This window comes from Elephantulus edwardii, unplaced genomic scaffold (assembly GCF_000299155.1).
Source record: "Elephantulus edwardii isolate Elephantulus edwardi_28Jun2011 unplaced genomic scaffold, EleEdw1.0 scaffold00045, whole genome shotgun sequence".
In the NCBI taxonomy this organism is placed as follows: domain Eukaryota; kingdom Metazoa; phylum Chordata; class Mammalia; order Macroscelidea; family Macroscelididae; genus Elephantulus; species Elephantulus edwardii.
In genome coordinates, this window is record NW_006399795.1 from 570,221 (window position 1) to 588,476 (window position 18,256).

General features: G+C 43.6%; 1 pseudogene; it reads right to left on the reverse strand.

The window, feature by feature from the left end:
* Positions 1–11,873: 11,873 nt before the first annotated feature.
* On the reverse strand, positions 11,874–12,442 carry LOC102852601 (annotated as a pseudogene).
* Between the last annotated feature and the right edge of the window lie 5,814 nt (positions 12,443–18,256).

Here is an 18,256-nt window from a genome sequence, read left to right on the forward strand (position 1 = left end):
AGTGAGTACCCCAGGCTGGTGACTCTCAGTCCCTTCTCCTTTTTATAAATAGACAGCGAGAGAGAGGAAGGAAAAGGAGGGCAGGCCTGGGGAAGAGGAAGGGGTGGTGACCCGAGACTCATTTAAAAGGACAGAAACTACTTGGCTGCTTTTCCTTCCACCAGCAGACAGCATTCTTTGGAGTCTTCAAGACTTTTTTACTTCCTGGAGACCCCTGTAGGATTGCAGTACCCTTGGATAGCATCCAGCTTCCCCATGCAGAGATGGGATAGCTGCAAGCTGAGAGTAAAAGGACAGATGGTGGGAGGAGGAAAGGTTTCAGCTTTAGGGGTGTGTTAAAATATACACAGCAAAACATGCACCAATTCATAGGACTGTGAAATGGTGCAACCACCCTGGAAAACAGTATGGCACTTCCTCAAAAGGTTGGAAATAGAAATGCCATTTGAGCCAGCAATCCCACTACTAGGTACCTATATCTTAAAGGAATAAGAGCAGGGAAGCCAACAGATACACACACCCCCTTTATTTATAACAGCAAGGTTTAAAATAGCAAACAGATGGAAACCACCTCTTGTCCATCAGCAAATGAATGGATAAACAAACTATGGTACATCCAAGCAGTGGAATACTATGCAACACTAAAGAATAATGAAGAATTCCAGAAACACCACATAACATGGATAAATCTGGAGGACACGGAGTGAGGTAAGTCAGTCACAGAAAGAAAAATATTGTATGAATCTACTCTTACAAAAAGCTAAGTAAAGATTTACACACAGAAAGAAACATTTCTTGATGGTTACTAGGGATGGAATGGGAGGGGAGGGGTAGGACGAAATATCAGTAACTAGATACTAGCCAGCGTATTCTGTGGGCACAGGGTCCATAGGGTCTCACACTGCTAACAGAAAGGTGGTATCTCTCTGGCAGTTTGAATGCATTAGAGGGAAGATGGGCAGTGTCCTCTCATGCGATTTACAGCCTCTAAAAACCTACTGAAGGGTCAGCTATGAGATGATTCCAACTTGACAGCAGTAGTGAGTGAGGTAATAGACACAAATAAAGTTAGCGAAGGTAAAGATACAATAAGGGGGTGACCAGCACAATATCATTAAAGAAAAAACACAGAGAGGTGCAGGAGAATTCTTTCGACTCATGTTGGCCAGACTCCAAATGGTATGATATTTAAGAGCCTGAGATTGCATTCAGTTGGGTAGTCAAGAGGCAGGCTAGGTGACACTGTAAAATGATCAAATGAATTGTAGGCTAATGGGGGCAATAGAAGCCATCAAGATATTCTCCTATAGGGGTTCCTAGTCAATCTTATAGGGTAGAGCAGAGCTGCCAAGAGTAGGCCTGCCAAGGCTGTCATCTTCACAGAAGCACACAGTCACATCTTCATCCCGAGGAACACTGGTGGGTTTCAACCTTTCAGTTAGCACTTGAACATTTAACTACTAAGCCACCAGGTATCCTCTAACTGGGCAAAGAGGAAGACCCAGGCACTATAGAGAACCATTTGGATCATTCTTTTATCTAGGCCATTGTTAGAATGGCTCACGTCCATGCGCCACTCAACTTTCAGAGAAGTGGTTTTCAAACTGTCCCAAGTGCATGAATACTTTTAAGATCACTTTTCAGATCTTCAGTGCTATATGATTTTTCATAAAATCGATCTATCTAAAATATTCCTCTTGTTGAAATATGTTGCATTGCCAATCAAAAGGCTTACGGTTCAAATGCACTACCTGCTCTGCTGTAGAAAGATGAGTCATTTCCTCCAGTGCACCTTAATGCTTCTGAAAACCCAATGCAGTGTCAGCTAAGTTGATTCCAAATGAGTGGTGCTATTACTATATATATACACACAAAGCAAAGTTTTGTCACAAAATGTGCAAGAAGTTGGAGTTAGAAAACGGAAAGGGAAGAATTCACTCAGCATTTCTCAACAGAAAGAATTTTAAAAAAATTAAAATAAATAAATAAAATATTTAAACCTCCGGTTGTAATAATGAAGGCTGTTATGGGCAAAATCTCGGAAGCTGAAGGAAGCATCAAAAGAAGACAGAAGGAATACACAGTCACTGGACCTAAAAGAATTAGTTGGCACTGGAATATTTCATGAAGTACCACGTGAACAAGAATTAACACTGATGAAGGAAGGAAGAAAGAAGTTTAAGCTGCACTGAATGCATTTGCAAAAAGTAAGGTCCATTGACAGAAACCGGTTGACACGTTTCAACAAACAGATGAATCGCTGAACATGTTCACTACTCTATGCCAAAAAAAGTGATCCAACAGAATGTGGACATGGATAAACAATACCAATAATATTACACGCAAGTAAAATCTTACTGAAGATTATTGAAAAATTCCTGGAACAGTAAGTACATTGATAGGGAACTACCAGAAATTCAAGCTGGATTCAGAAGAGGTCACGGCATGAGGATTATAGATGTCATATGGATCTTGGCTGAAAGCAGAGAATACCAGAAAGATATTTGTGTTCCATGGACTGTGAAAAGGCATTTGACTGTAATCTATTATGACTAACACTGAGAAGAATGAGAATCCCAGAATATTAAATTGTACTCATGCAAAACCTACCCATAGACCAATAAACTATTGTCTGAACAGAACAAGGGGACATTGTATGGTTTAAAATTAGAAAAGAGATACATCAGGGTTGTATCTTTTCTTCATACCTATTCAATCTGTTATGCTGAGCAAAGTATTCAAGAAGCTGGACTCTATGAGGAATAATGTACCATCAGGACTGGAGACTCATCAATAACCTAAGTCATGCAGATGACACAACCTTGCTTACAGCAAGTGAAGAGGACTTAAAGCACGTGCTACAGGAGAGCAAAGACTACAATGTTCAATATGGATTATATCTCAACATCAAGAAAATAAAACCTCTCACCACTAGACCAACAGGTAGCATCATGAAAGATATTGAAAAGATTGAAGTTGTCAACAGTTTTATTTTGCTGGGATGCACAATCAACACCCTAGGCAACAGCAACCAAGGAATCGAAAGATGTGATGTAGTATTGAGGAAATCTGTTGATCTCTCCAAAGTGCTAAAGAGCAAGGGTGTCTGTTTAAAGGCTAAGTTCCATTTGTCCAAGCCATGGTCTTTTCAATTACTTCCAATGCATCTGAAAGTTGGACAATGACTTAGTAGAAGAATCAATGTCTTTGAGTTATAATGAAGAAGAATACTGAATATCCCATAGACTATTAAAAGAACAAGTCTATGTTGGAGGAAGTGCAACCAGGGTGCTACATAACATCAAGTATGGTGAAACTTCATCTCATGCACTTTGGGTATGTTGTCTAAAGGGGCCAGTCTTTGGAAAAGGACTTTTTGCTGGGAAGGGTGGAGGGTGAGCTAAAGAAAGTAAGATCCTCAACAAAATGGACTGGCACAGTGACTGTAACGCCAGGCTCAGGATATCAGAGACGGTGATGATGGCACAGGACAGCAAAAGATTCAGGTCTATTGTTCATAGAGTGTCTATGAGTCGTAATCGACTCAATGGTACCTAATAACCACAACGTCGTAAACTCTGCCCATGTTATCAGTAATAACAAACATCAATCTACAAGTGAATACATAGGCAGGCAAGCAAGATGAACAGGAGTTAACAGGTAAAAGGGACCACATCCATGGCCATACATAAATTGTTGTTGTTAAGTGCCATCGAGTCCTAGGCAACTCATAGCAACACTATGAACTTTTGAAAGTCCTGGACACCTACCTGTATAACTTTCATCCTTCCTTCAGGGTCATAGGGTTTCCAGAGACAAGCTATTATGGAAGTTGGATGCCACTCCTGCTTCCAAGCTTGTTTTAATCGAGGAGCTCCACCAAACACTGTCCACCATGGGTAACCATTATCGCATTTGACACATCAGTGTCACAGTGTTCAGTTTCACAGCAACCATGAGTTACCTCTGTATGGCAAGTGGACACACCAGGGTTACATGGCCTAAAAGGATGTTTCACCAAAAACAATTAAAGGCAGGCCTGAGGGCCGCAGATTGGTAGACAAAATTTCCAAGCTCATTTTTATCCACGCTGTCAATATATCCAGAGCTGTGGGAAGGGACAGAGGCAACCAGGGACCCAAAGGCCACTATCAAGCAACAGGGGAAACGACATCATTGGCCCTACTACTGGCAAGTCCCTGGTCTCCGGGGTGGTAGGAAGCAGCAGGGCTAAAGGGTCTCAGTCTTGAAGGTTTACAGGAGCTCCACGGACTGTTGAGTACAGCCATATCAGGCAGGTCGTCACAGCAACGCCAAAATGGGCAGTGGAGGCTCGCCTGCCGTCATGGAGAGGAAGGACTGACCACATCACAGGCGTGGCTGGGGTGTCACACATCCCACTCCCCGCCTGCTGCCTGTGATGTTTCTTTAGAAGTGAGCCAGAACAGACAGGAAACCGGGGCTGGTATCCGGTTCTCTAAGTGCAAGGGTGCAAAGGTGCCGGGATGCCCTGTCTCCAAAGAATACCTCAATCCTTCCACACTGTTACCCTTGACTGAAGCTTGTCAATGCTGTTGTTAGGTGCTGAAAATAGACTAAACCTGTGCCCTGTCCTGTGCCATCCTCACAATCTCAGCTGTCCTTAAATCCATTGTCACAGGCACTGTGGCAATCTTCTCATTGGTAGTGTTCCTCTTTTTTGTTGACTTTTTCCCAGCCTGACGTCCTTCTCCACTAACTGGGCCCTCTGATTACGTGCCCCGAGAACATTGAGATGACTCCTACCATCCTTGCTTCTAGTGAGCACTTGGGATGCACTTCTTTCAAGATAGATATATTTGGGATTGGTTTGATTTTGTTGTGTGGTTTTGGTGGGGTTTTTTAACAGTCCGTGGTATATTCAATACTCTAACACCACAGTTAAAAGGCATCAATTCTTCTTCAGTCTTAATTGTTGTCCAACTTTCACATGCATACAAAACAACTCTAAATACCATAGTTTAGGTCAGGAAGCTCTGATGACCTAGTGGTAAGGAGCTGAGCCACCAACCTGAAGGTGTGGTATTCGAATCCACCAGCAGCTCTGCCGGAGAAAGATGGGCAATCTCTTCCCATGTGATTTATTGTCTCTGAAACCCGGGTCAGTTCCAACTTGTAGGTACACAACAGCAGGTCAGGAACATCTTAGTCTTTAAACTAACACCCTTGCTTTTTAGCACTTTTAAAAGGCCCTTTGCAGTAGATGTAAGGCCTAATGGTAAGGAACTGCCCTGCAATCTCAAAGGTGTGTAGTTTGAATCCACCAGCTGCTCCAGAAGAGAAGAACAGGCAATCTCCTCCCGTCAGATGTACTGCTTCTGACTACCTGCTGGATGGTCAGCTGTGAGTTTGTTCTAGGTCAATGGTGCATGACAACAATAACAGCTTTGAAAAACAGGGAGCTCTGATGGAATGATCATTTGGAGGGTTATGCTGCTAACTCAAAGGCAGTCCCTCTCCAGTGGTTCAAATACACCAATAGCTCTAGGAGAAAGATGGGTAATCTCCTCCCCTGTGAGCTATAGTCTCAGGGTCAGCTGTGAGTCAGTTCCAACCTTCCAGTAATGAGCTTGAGGTTGACTTTAGTAAACTGACTCCAGGCCACCCGCAGGCCCATGAACCCTCACTGCCCCAGACAAACCAGCCTTTGTCCCCTGTACCTCTGTCTCTTTCTCTTTTCTACACCATTCCTCTTCGGATCCTGCCTATACTTAGGGCTTCATCAGTTTAATGTGACTCCTTTTTGGCACTGCTGGGGGTCGCCCTGGAGAGAGAAGAATGGGATCAAAGTATCTATTGAGCAGAAGGGTGACAAGAAAAAATGAGAACAGCCACCAAGGGGCCAGACCAGGATGAGAAGAAAGTCAGCCATAAGGGAAAACGCGATAGTTAGGGAGAGTAGGGGGTCTGCAATAAGGGCTGGGGAAAAGAGTGGCGGGAGGCTCTAGAGAGCTGGGAGGATAGGGCAAGATGGAACAAGGCTTGAAGGCTGAGATTCCAGAGGAACATCAGAGGACAAGGACAGAGTGACCCAGGAGCCCATGACAGATATCCAGGCTATAAGCCAGCCAGCAGGAGGACAGGCAAGACCAGACAAGGGGTCCTGCTAATTAAGCACAGCCTGGAGAATCAGTGACAAGTTCAGAGCTGGCCCAGAGCTAGGCTTTCTGGATCAGGATCACACTGACACCAGGGGTGCACCCCAAACCTCCCACAAAGTTACCAACTCTCTGAGCCTCACTTTCACGCTGACATTTGCAGCCAAGGATTTGAAAGCTGAGGGACAACTGGTGGAGGTAGGTTTCTTGCTAATGAAAATGTAGATTGGGAAGCTACGGTTCAGACAGGAGAAAGACAGACACTGGCCAGACCTCCCTGAGTCGAGATGAGACAAACTGGGGTTCAGGCTCCAGACATGCAGCCCCACACACACTTGGTGCACCCCTCAGTCTCTGGCATCTCTCTTGAAAAGCGTTTGGAAACCCTCCTACAGACAGATCAGCCTTGAAGACATCTGCCATGCGCATAGTCTGACTGTTCCCAATTTCCTTCCCGCCCCGCTTGTACCCCCAGGCCCACTCAGTTCTCTGAAACGCAGCCACATCGGCCATATCCACTGCAGGGCCAACCTGAGACAGAGCCAGATGGGTGGGCCACTGTCTAGACGGCAAAGGAAAACAAAACCCCCTGGGGATTTCTGCCCACCCCCACCCCCGCCCCTATCTCAGGTCAGTGGGGCTGGGTTAGTCAGGAGGCCAAACACCTAAAGGAGACAAAGGGAGGGTGTGCTAGGCGGACCAGGGACAGCCAGTGCTCCTGAGGGGGATCCACTGCGAGGCCATGCATGTCACTCTGCTGTCGATTTTTTCATCTGGACATGCCCACCTGCTACCTCATGTGGAAGGGTCCTGGTTCTATGCATCCCTGCATTGAGAAGTGGACTGCAGCCTCCACTCCTGGCATCCTACATTGGGTCCTAATGGGCCTTCTTCTCCCAGGAGTGGGTCAATAGTCTAGTGTTGCTAAACCTTCACAGCTGACAGTCTGTTTCTACCTTGCTTCTCTGCAAATGGAGATTCGGGGGGCGGGAGGGGGGATGGTTCGCCACAGTTCAACTGGAAAGAGCAGAGTTTGGGTCTGGTTCCTGGGACTCAACTTCACTCCCCACAGCACCTTGGGGGCAGGGAAGATATTAACTCTATCGTTGGGTGTCTTCTAGTTGATCCATACCATGAACCTCCAGGAGAACAAATAGGTCTGTCTTGGAGAGGGTAAAACCAAATTTCTCCTTGGAGTCAAGGATTTTGAAGCTCCATCTCACATACTTTGAACACGTGGCCAGGAGGGACCAATCCCTGGAGAAAGACATCATGCTTGGAAGGGTGGTGGGACAGCGCAGGAGAGAAAGACCCTGGATGAAATGGATTGACACAGTAACTGCTGGCGCAGTGGGATTAGGTGTGTTGGAGTTAGTGGGACTGGCTCAGGACAGGGCGGGCTTCAGAGCTGTTGTACAGAGAGGGTCGCTATGAGTCACAGGGGACTCCAACTCATAGCGACCCCAAGTACAACAGGATGAAACCCTGCCTGATCTTGTGCCATCCCCACAATCTCTGCTGTGCTGAAGGCCACTATGCTCATCACTGTGTCAGTCCATCTCGTGGGGGGTCTTCCTCTCTTTTGTTGACCTCTGCTTTCCAAGCCTGGTAGGATAGCATTGCTGTTGTTGTGTACCCGCAAGTCAGAACCAACCCAGAGCTGACCTTCTGCTGGGCTTTCAGAGGCAGTAAATTACAGGGAGGAGATGGCCCATCTCTCACCCATGGATCAGCTGGTGGATTCAAATTGTGTACCTTTGTGACTAGCAGCACAATTCCTTACTGCTAAGCCACCAGAGCGGGGAAGGTAGCATGCTGTTGTTGTTCTTAGGTGCCGTCAAATTGAGTACAATACATAACGATCTTAGGAACAGACCTGAATCCTGTCATGTCTCGTGCCATCCTCAACATCTCTGACACACTAGAGTCCATTGCTGCAGTCACTGTATCAATCTATCTCGATGGGGGTCTTCCTCTCTTTTGCTGACTGCCCCCTCCTTCCAAGCATAATATCATTTTTCAAGTTATAGCTTCTCCTAGCAACATATCCAAAGTATGAGAGACTACTTCAGCTATGCACAGCACATAGCGTATTGGGCCGCTAACCAAAATTCAGCTGCTCCAAAGAAGAAAGATAGACCATCTCCTCCAGGGAAGATTTACAGGCCTGGAAACCCAATGGAGAGGTGCTATGAGTCGGAACCAAAGCCTACTGGACAATGTGTCCATTTAAAGAAACTCTGTTAGGTGGTAAACAAGTACTTCCTCCTCTCAGGCTCACAGCCCTATGCCTCAAACCACAGTGATGTCATCACCATTAGTGACATCACCACGCACCAGGATGGAAAATGACTGCATCCCGGAGATGGAGTCTGGGCTCCAGGCTCCAGCTGGAAGCCAACCTCAGGACTGACTCATTAACAATCTGTGATGTGTGAATGACACAAGCTGGCCTATCACTCCTACCTGCCTTATGGTGTTTTGTCCTGTGACACCCTATATATTGTTTGCTCATAAAGTCAGTAATGAGCTGTTAGGGTGTCTACACTGGTTTTTCAGTGGCTTGTCTCTTGCCTTCCACTCAGGAGGCGCATATTCAATTCCCAGCAAATGTATCTCATGCACAGCTACCACCTGTGTGTTGGTGGAACCTTGTATGCTGCTAAGATGGATGCGCAAGAAAGGCCTGGCAATCTACTTCCAAAAAAGCAGCTGATTACAATCCTATGAATGGCAAGAGCCTGCTATGCACATGATCACGGGGCTGCCACAAGATCAACAGCACCATTGTGCCTGGCGTAGCCCTGAGTCACAGACCATCTTAATGACCATTAATGACAACACAACAGGATGTCTGTACTTTTGCTGAGAGCTCCACACACTGTGATGCAGATTCTCGCACCTGTCTCTTGAGGCACAGAATTGCGCAGCTCTTTAGGGCGTAAACCTAGAAAGTAGAACTTCCAGGTGATGGGGTTTGCACATTTTCATTTTCACTAAGTCCTGCAAATTCTGCCTCAAAGGTCTGTACACACTTAAACTCCCACCAACAGCTCCGGGGGCTCCCCAGGTGCCCACGTCTGCAACGTCATTTGATTTTGGTGAGGCATTCCTTCTTCCAGTCCTTCATATCTTTCCCCTCCAGCCTTTGGTGCTTTCAAAGTACTTTCAGCTTTACCCTCTTTCATTCTCACTGGTATACAGGCCTGCCAACACACCGTTCACTTAAAAGAACAGAAGAGCATCCAGGCGGGCTGAGGTCACCTCTACTCAGCCCACCCATACCTGCACTTCCCCAACCTCTTCTAGTCTCTCCTTCAAGCCAGAGAGATTGAGGATCAGAACAAGATGATCTAGACAAAAACTCACAAACTTTCACTACCTTCCAGCAAGGCTCTCTGTAGACACTGTGCTCTGGCCTCGGTTTGCCTGCCTCCTCTTAGTTCCTTCTGAGCACCCTACCCTCTTAAAAACTGAGTCAACCTGACCTGAGCAAGAATCAGTCTCCCCTCAACAAATCTTCCAACAACCTCCTTTTTCATACACAGCAAAACATCTACCCTCTCAGCAATTTCTATATGTATAATCTGTTAACCTCTCACCTTTGTAATCATTTTAAAATGTTGTGGCTAGTGCAACAGGAATCCTTTTTCGCATAATTTCTCTCCCCCTCGCTTGTTTATTTTGGACTTACAGTCCAGAATGAGTAAATCACATACCTCGGTTCTTGCTGTACAAGGCACTTCTCTTCTTTTTTCTTTCCCCTACTCCCAATTCTTGATCTCATGCCATTCCCCTCCCAGTGTGGACACCAGCCCCCCTCAGCTGAGATATCCTTGTAAAAGGTGTAGTGATGATGGTTTGTGGGTGTTTGAATGTCTCAGAAGTGGGAATAGCACTTTTTTGTACCTAGCCCACAAAACCCTTCTAGAATTTTCTTCAGGAGAGCCACAGCAATGGCAGAGGGCTCCAGGGTTCCCATTTCCACACCGTCTCCCCCAGACTCACCCTTCATCAACTCTCTGACTTGGGCCAATTCCACGAGTGTGAAGGAGAACTCACTGCTGTTTCATTTGCATTTCTCTGAGCATTCGTGAGTCTGAGCACCTCTTCACAACTTGTTAGTCACTCGGGTTTCCCCTTCTAGAATTGAACTGCCTGCTCACATCCTTTTGCCAAATTTCTAGCTACATTTCCTGTCTTCTTGTAACTTTGCAGTTATTCCTTGTATCTCCTAGATAGGCCTTCTGCAAAAAATGTAGACCTTGTCAATAACTCTTCTGGTCTGTTCACTGGTGGCCTTGCCTCTTTTCTTGAAAAAAAAAATTCTTCCATTGAAGCATAATCAAGTCTATCTTTTTGTCGTCCTCCCTCCCCACTTGGATCACAGCTAAGAGGTTTGTGTGTGAGTCACAAAGGTTATTTTCTATTGTTTCTTTCATTAGCATCATTATTTTACCTCTCACATCTAACTCTTTCATACATCTGTATAGTACACGGTGAAGAAGGTGTAAGAGAAGAGATGCCTCCCTACTATGAGTCAGTCTTCCCTATACCAACCTGTCTTTTCATCATTATATTATTAATCATGATTCTATGAATCTAGCATTGAACAGTCTTTCTGTCCCATTGGTTGTTTTGTTCCTGGGATAGTTCCATATATTTATTATTGTTATTATTATTAGAGTTTTCTTAGAACGTTATGTATCTGGAAGAGTAAATTCCCTTGTTCTTTTTCTTTCAAAATGGACTCCATTGTATCTGGTCCTTTTACTCTTCTATACACTTGGCAGAACACATCTGTCAGGTTACTTAAATTCCAGTTGTGGTCTTTATTGATACTACACAGAGCCTGTAGGTGAATTTAGGGGATAACTGACATCACCCTTGCATTACGCATCCCCTCCATGAACATTTGAGGACACACAAATTCTGTTTTTCAAATCTCACCATAATCTCAGAAGTCTGTTTCATGAAGGGCTTGTCAGACCTCAAAGCAGTGACCACTATACTGCTCATCACTCATTGTAAAAACATCCACTTTGCAGGTGGATCTTCACGTGTCCTGAATTCAAGGTTTGCTCTGTCCCTTGGGATGGGGTTGAGCTATCAGGCTCTTCTCGCTCTGTGACCAGTGGCCTCGCGCACTCAGCCAGTTCGTCAGATATGTCTGTCCAGGATGCAAAGATCACATCTTCCATGTGGCTCTTTCTAAAGCAAGCATCTTTTCCCAACCTGAACTCATCCCACTTTCTCTAATCTTTCTTCTAAATTGCCTCCCCAGTGAGCTTCCCATCCAATCCACCCAAATAATTAATCATCCCATGCTTAAATATGATGTTTTCTGACCTTTGTTGCTGAGTATTTATGCTTCAGTTCCTACATCATCTCCTCCTTAGGCACCCCCCCCCCAAGATCTCTCCAGCCCACAGGAGTCTTTTTGCCCTTTAAGTCCTGAAATATGTTCAACTAGAATGTCTCAAAGACATTTTGAAGCCTTTTATACAAATAGAATATCCTCCACACACACACACACAAATGTCCCATTTAATCTGTGGACAAGATACCAAAATGTTTGGACACAAAGTTGGAGGTTGGGAAATGATTCCTGGGCAGCTGCTCCTTCATGACAGCAGGGGATAGAGACAGCAAAGTAAGCAGCCGTTTTCATCTAAAGTTAACACGATGGGACTAGACTGCATCCGGCCCATTTCTCTAACTCAGACATGCGTTGCTCTAATCTTTAAGCACCAGTGGGGCTTCCACCTCATCAGCCACCTCCTTCCCATTCAGGGCCTCAAGAACAACAAGAACAAACTCGAAGCTGATTCCGGGACCTTGGCTTGTAAGAATAAGGCCATCCACTTCCACGCAGTTCTCTGAGTAGCTGCAATGATTTCCACTCATCGTTTTGTCTTTAGCATGCAGGTGTGTTATAATGTTGCTTCCAAAATCTATTTTATGAGCCAACAGAGCTGTAGGACCTGCACAGATGGCAGCATTGAGGCCCTTCCTTATCTCTGTTCCTTCAGAATCTCTTTCACAACAGCAGACTCATATAAATTCTGGGCACCCACAATACCTCCTAGTAGAACGAGCATGTCATATGGCCCCTCTTTTTTTGCATCTTCAAGACTGATATCAGGACAAATTACAACATCTTGGCCACACTGCACTGGGTCTTTTCCAACCAGACCCACAATGGTGGCCTTAATTCCAGCTCCTCTTCTGACATCTACAGGGTTGACGGTCTCCATTTCCTCTGCTCCCTTAGCCAGGATGACAAGAGCTCTTTTTGGAGCCATTTTAGGTTCTAGAACTTTTGAAAGACTTAATAAAAAATTTGATTTCCCAAAAATTCTCTTTTGCTATACCTTTTGCGTCTCTCCTACAGACATGGTGTTGTGGCCCACTTGGTAGCAATTCTGCAATCAGGAGGGACTCCGAATGAAATCTTACAGAGAACTAACTTTGCTTTTTCTCAGATTGCCTAGAGATGGACTCCAGTTCTGTGACTCATTGGCTGTATGATCTTGACCAAGTCTTTTCTCTCTTTGAATCTTCATTTCTTGATCTGTTGTTGTAAATATTATTGTTGTTGTTGTTGTTAATGTTATTGGGTGCCATCGAGTCAAATACAACTCACAGAAACCCCATCCTTTGCCATCCTCATCATTGCTCCAGTCATAGTGTCAGTCTATTTTGATGAAGGTCTTCCTCTCTTTCGCTTTTTTCCAAGCATGACATCCCTCTCCAAGAAATAGCTTCTCCTACCAATATGTCCAAATGAAACTTTGCTATCTTTGCCTCCATGGAACAGTCTGGCTCCACTTTCTCCAAGTCATATTTGCTTCTTCTTTTGACAGTCAATGAGATATTCAGTACTGTTTTCCAATACCACAGTTCAAAGGCATCAATTCTTCTGTCATCCTTGTTCATCATCCAGCTCTCAAAAGCATACCTCAAGTGATTGAAAAGACCATGGTCTGGATCAGGTGCACCTTAATCCTCAAAATGACATCATTGCTCTTTAAAACTTTGGAGCGGTCCTTGACTGCAGACACTTCCAGTACAATACATTTCCTAATCTCCTGACTTGTGGTATGGAGGATATTGATCGTGAATCAAAGTAAGATGAAGTTATTGACAGTTTCAATCTTTTCTCAATCTATCGTGATGTTGACTGTTGGTGCTGTAGCTAGGATTTTTTTTCTTTGATCTCCTGGAACAAATGCTTCAATTCCTCCTCATTTTCTGCAAACAAGGTTTTGTTATCTGCATAACATAGATTATCAATGAATCTTCCTCCGATCCTGATGCCCCAGTCTTCTTCATAAAATCCAGTTTCTTGAATAATTTTTTCAACATACAAATTAAATAGGTATGAAGAAAGGATATAACTCTGACGCATACATATCTTTTTTTTTTCTTGGTTGTTGAGTCATATTTGACTGCCATAGAAGGAGATTGCCCATCCTTCTGCAGCAGAGAGCGTCTGGTAAATTTGAACCATGCACCTTTGGGTTTGCAGCATCTGACCCATATGTATCTAAACCATACTCCCTTGCTCTGTTCAAACAACAGACTTTTGGTCTAGGTACAAGTTTTGCATGAGCATAATTAAGTGTTCTGGGATTCCCATTTTGCTCAATGCTAGCCCTAATCTGTTACCCTTATAATAAGAGGGGTCCTACTCCTAGTGACTCCTAAATACAATCAAATAAAATACTTCCCAGATTGATTCTGTCCACACAATCTTTGCTAAGTTTGACAGCCACTGTACCAATACCTTTCCATCGAGGGACTTCTTATTTTTCACTGACCTACTTTACCAAACACGATATCCTTCTTGAGGGACTGTTGTTGTCAGATGCCATCGCGTTGACTGCAACTCATAGTGACCTATAAATAACAGATCTGCACCTTGCCGTATCCTGCACCAACCTCACCAGCTCTGATATACTCAAATCTCTGTTACAGTCACTGTATCAGTCAATCTTCTTGAGAGTCTTTCTCTCTTTCTCTGGCCCTCCACCCTTCCTAACATGATATCTTCCAAGGACTGGCCTTCCCTGACTACAAGCTCAAAATATGCGAGACTAAGTTTCACCATCCTTGCCTCTAAGGAGCACCTTGGTCACACTTTCTCCAAGACAGACTTGATTGTTCTGTTGGCAGTCCATGCAATATTCAGTACGCTTTTCCAACACCACAATTAAAAGGTATTGATTCTTCTTCTAGCCTCCTTATTCATTATGCAACTTTCAGATGCACAGGAAGCAATTGGAAAAAATATAACTTGGATCGTGTGTACCTTGGTCTCTAAACTGACATCCTTGCTTCAGGAATTAGCTCTTTTTAATAATATGTCTAAAGTATGTCAGATAATGTCTTGTCATCCTCATTTCTGAAAAAACCCTAATGCACTGCATCTAATAGAGATTTGTTCATTCTATAAGCAGTCTATGGGATGCGGTGGTGTGTGTATAATACACACAGACACACACACACACACACACACACACACATTCAGTATTCTTCACCAACACCATAATTCAAAGGCACCAACTCTTTGAGTTTCCTTATTCATATGTTCTCACATGCACATGAGGAAACGGAAAAGATCATCTCTGGGTCAGACAAACTAGTACTCAAAGTTACATCTTTGCTTTTTAACACTTTAAAGAGGTCCTTTACAGAAGGTTCACTCAATGTAAAACATCATTCAATCTGTAGAAAGGCAATTAAAACTACCTTCCTCTCATGGTTGTTGGAAGGATTACATGAGATGAAACATGAAAAGCACACGGCACATAATAACCTCACAATATTTGACTGCCAGATGACTGGCAGACCTCCTGGGTGGTGCATCAGTTTTCGACCAGCTGTTAATCTAAAGGTTGGGAGTTCAAACTCATTCAGTGGCTCTGAGGAAGATGGACTTGACTAATTGCTTCCACAAAAATGAAAGAATCAAGAAATTCTACAGAGTACAGTTCTGCTCCATAATCTGGGTCCACTACGAGTCAGAACCAATTTTACAGTAACAAATTATTAGAATGGAACCCCAGTTTGTAAATCAGATCCAAGGAGAGACTGGTTGAAGGAGAAAGGCTTTTCCCCTTCTAGCCTGAATTACCCCTGAGGTACATCCTCACAACCCTGAAATCCTGTATCCTGAGTCAGTAATCCAAACTCCAGGATGGTGTGTGGGCTTCAAAACCGGAAATAGACAAAAGGAGATCTTCCAATGTTCAGAAGAAGGAGGTAAAATGGTGCAACCCCTGTGGAAAGCAGTATGGCGCTTTCTCAAAAAGTTGTAAATAGAGATACCATTTGACCCAGCAATTCCACTACTGGGAATATACCCTGAAGAGACCATAGCTGACATCCAAGCAGATATATGCACACCCATGTTTATTGCAGCTTTGTTCACAATAGCAAGGAGTTGGAAACAACCTAAGTGCCCATGAACAAATGAATGGCTAGAGAAGCTGTGGTATATTCGCACAATGGAATACTATGCTGCATTAAAAAACAAGGAACTCATGCAATATTATTCAAAATGGTTGACTCTGGAGAACATTATGCTGAGTGAAATATCCCAGTCACAAAAGGGCAAATATTACATGATGCCACTGTTGTAGAATGGGACTGTCCTTGGGGTTGGGGAGAGACTGAGTAAGATGGGTTCAATAATGTATACTGCACTGAAACAGAGGAGGGAGAAAACTGTTTAAAAGAGATATATAACTAGGTATTTCTGTCATCACAGGAGTCTAGAGCGAGGGCTACATGGTGGAGGGGGCCTCGGGGAGGGTTTGTAAAACAATGAAAGAATCTTTTCTTTTACTTTTCCATAATTTTTGGACTCATGTACTTATAACTTGTTAGTCAAATTTATGTCTTCTAGGTTGCAACACCCCCATGATACATCTTCAAGGATATGAACATGTACGGCCAAGCACAATCAATAAGAGTGCATCTAAATTCCAAAATCAGTCTCCATAATAGTCTATGTGTTTCCTACTGCCAAAGGGGACCTTTAGAGTAGTGAGAGAAGATCTTCACCCTGAAACCCACAGCGTCCCTTTTCAGCAGGAAGTAGCTAAGAGAATACGCCATCCCCTTTTCCTTATGACTCAGGGTGAAGTCTCTCTCAGGGAGGAGTGATAGGGAATGGCAAAGGACACACTGACAAAGGAGATTAATCAGAACTGGCTTTGACAAGCACTGTGGCATTTGGACAAGAACAAACTGGGAGGAGGGTAGAAAGAATGGTGCAACAATGAATGAATGGAAACCCAAAATCTCTGTAAATGTTCATGAAAATTAATAAAATATAATTATAGAAAGAAAAAAAAAAGAAGGAGGTCTTGCATCTAAAATAAAATAAAATCTAAAATTGTCCCCGTGAAACAATTATCTTTGGAGGAGGCTCCATGGGGGCAAGACAGCCTTATGTTCATAGTCAAAACTTCACGTGTTCCCCTCACTCTCTCTCACCTCCATCAAGTTGGAACTGACATAGCTGACCTTCCAAGGGGTTTTTGGAGGCAGCAAATCACACAAAGAGGAAATTAAATTGTCCGTCTTTCTCCCTTAGAGCCACTAGTGGACTTGAGCCAGGAGAGAGGCACCGTGTTTGGATTAGCAATGTCACTCTACGGAGCAAGGTCAGACTACGCCACCAGAGCTCCCTGGATTTCCAGCACCATTTGTAATTGTGTGACAGAGATTGTCTTCCCAGGTTAAGGAGAGGCCTGTGAACAAATCATTACAACAATCATAGCTCTAAATTTGGCAATTATTTTGATAAAAACCATCAAAGATTTTTTAAATAAAAGAATCATTTAAAAGAAAGAGACTAAAATGTTTAAAAGTAGATCTTACACAATATGACTTGTAAATCTTCATTCACATAAACAAAATGAGAAAGAAGACGAGCAAAGGGGGATGCAAATGCGAGAGTGCTGGCCCATTGCAGGAACAGCAGCCAATGTCACGGAACAGATTGCATGGGAATTGTTGCATGAGAAACCAATTCTATTGGTAAACTTTGACCCAAAGCACAATAAAATTGTTGGGAGGGAGAGAGAATAGATTTTATAGATCTGGACAGATGGAAAGTATTACTCCTATGATCATATCTTAAAATACTTTTAAAAGCATGTTTTAATGCATAATAGCAATATGTTGTTGTTGTTGTGTACCATTGAGTCGGAACAAATTCATAGCTGATCCTCCGGCGGGTTTTCAGAGGCAGTTAATCACACGGGAGAAGATTATCCATCCTTCTCCCGTAGAGCAGCTAGTGGATTCGAACCACATGTCTTCAGGATTGCAGCACAGATTCTTACTACAAGGCCACCAGAGCTCCCTAATAGCAATATGTTGTTGTTGTTGTTGTTGTTGATTGCCATCGAGTTGAGGTTGACTCATAGCGACTCTATGAACAAAAGACCTAATGCCTTTTCATAGCTATCATTGTTTCTCCAAGTTCATAGAGTTTCCAGATTCATGTAGTTTAGTAAGTGGATGCCACCCCTGCTTCCCAATCTGTTTTACAACTGGGAGCTCCACCAAACACTGTCCACAATGGGAAAGCATTCTGGAATTTATATCCCCATGGCACAAGGTTCAGCATCACAGCAAACCCAGGTTACCTCATACAGCACATTGACAAAGAGTGATGTGCAAAGTGGAAGAATGTTCCTCCAGATATAACAGCACTAGTCTCATTTAGCAGTGGTTAAGTATTGTCAAGTCGAATATGACTCAGAGTAAGCTTTGCACAAAAGACCTGAACTCTGTTCTATGTTTAACTTCATTTCTGTACATTTATAAGAGAGTTTGTAGAGTTTCCAGAGGCATCTAGTTTAGGAAGTGGAGGCCACTCAGGCTTTCCCAACATGAATCAATCTGGAAGCTCATCCAACCATTGTACATAATGGGTAACCATTATGGTATTTGACACTACTATGGGATAGTCTTCAGCATCACAGCAACTCCAAGTTGTTCAGTAAAGCAAATGAACAAATGATTGTTGTGTCTTTTAAAGAATATTATTTTAAAATTAATAAATTTGGCCTGAGGGGGAAAAGAAGAGTAACACACAA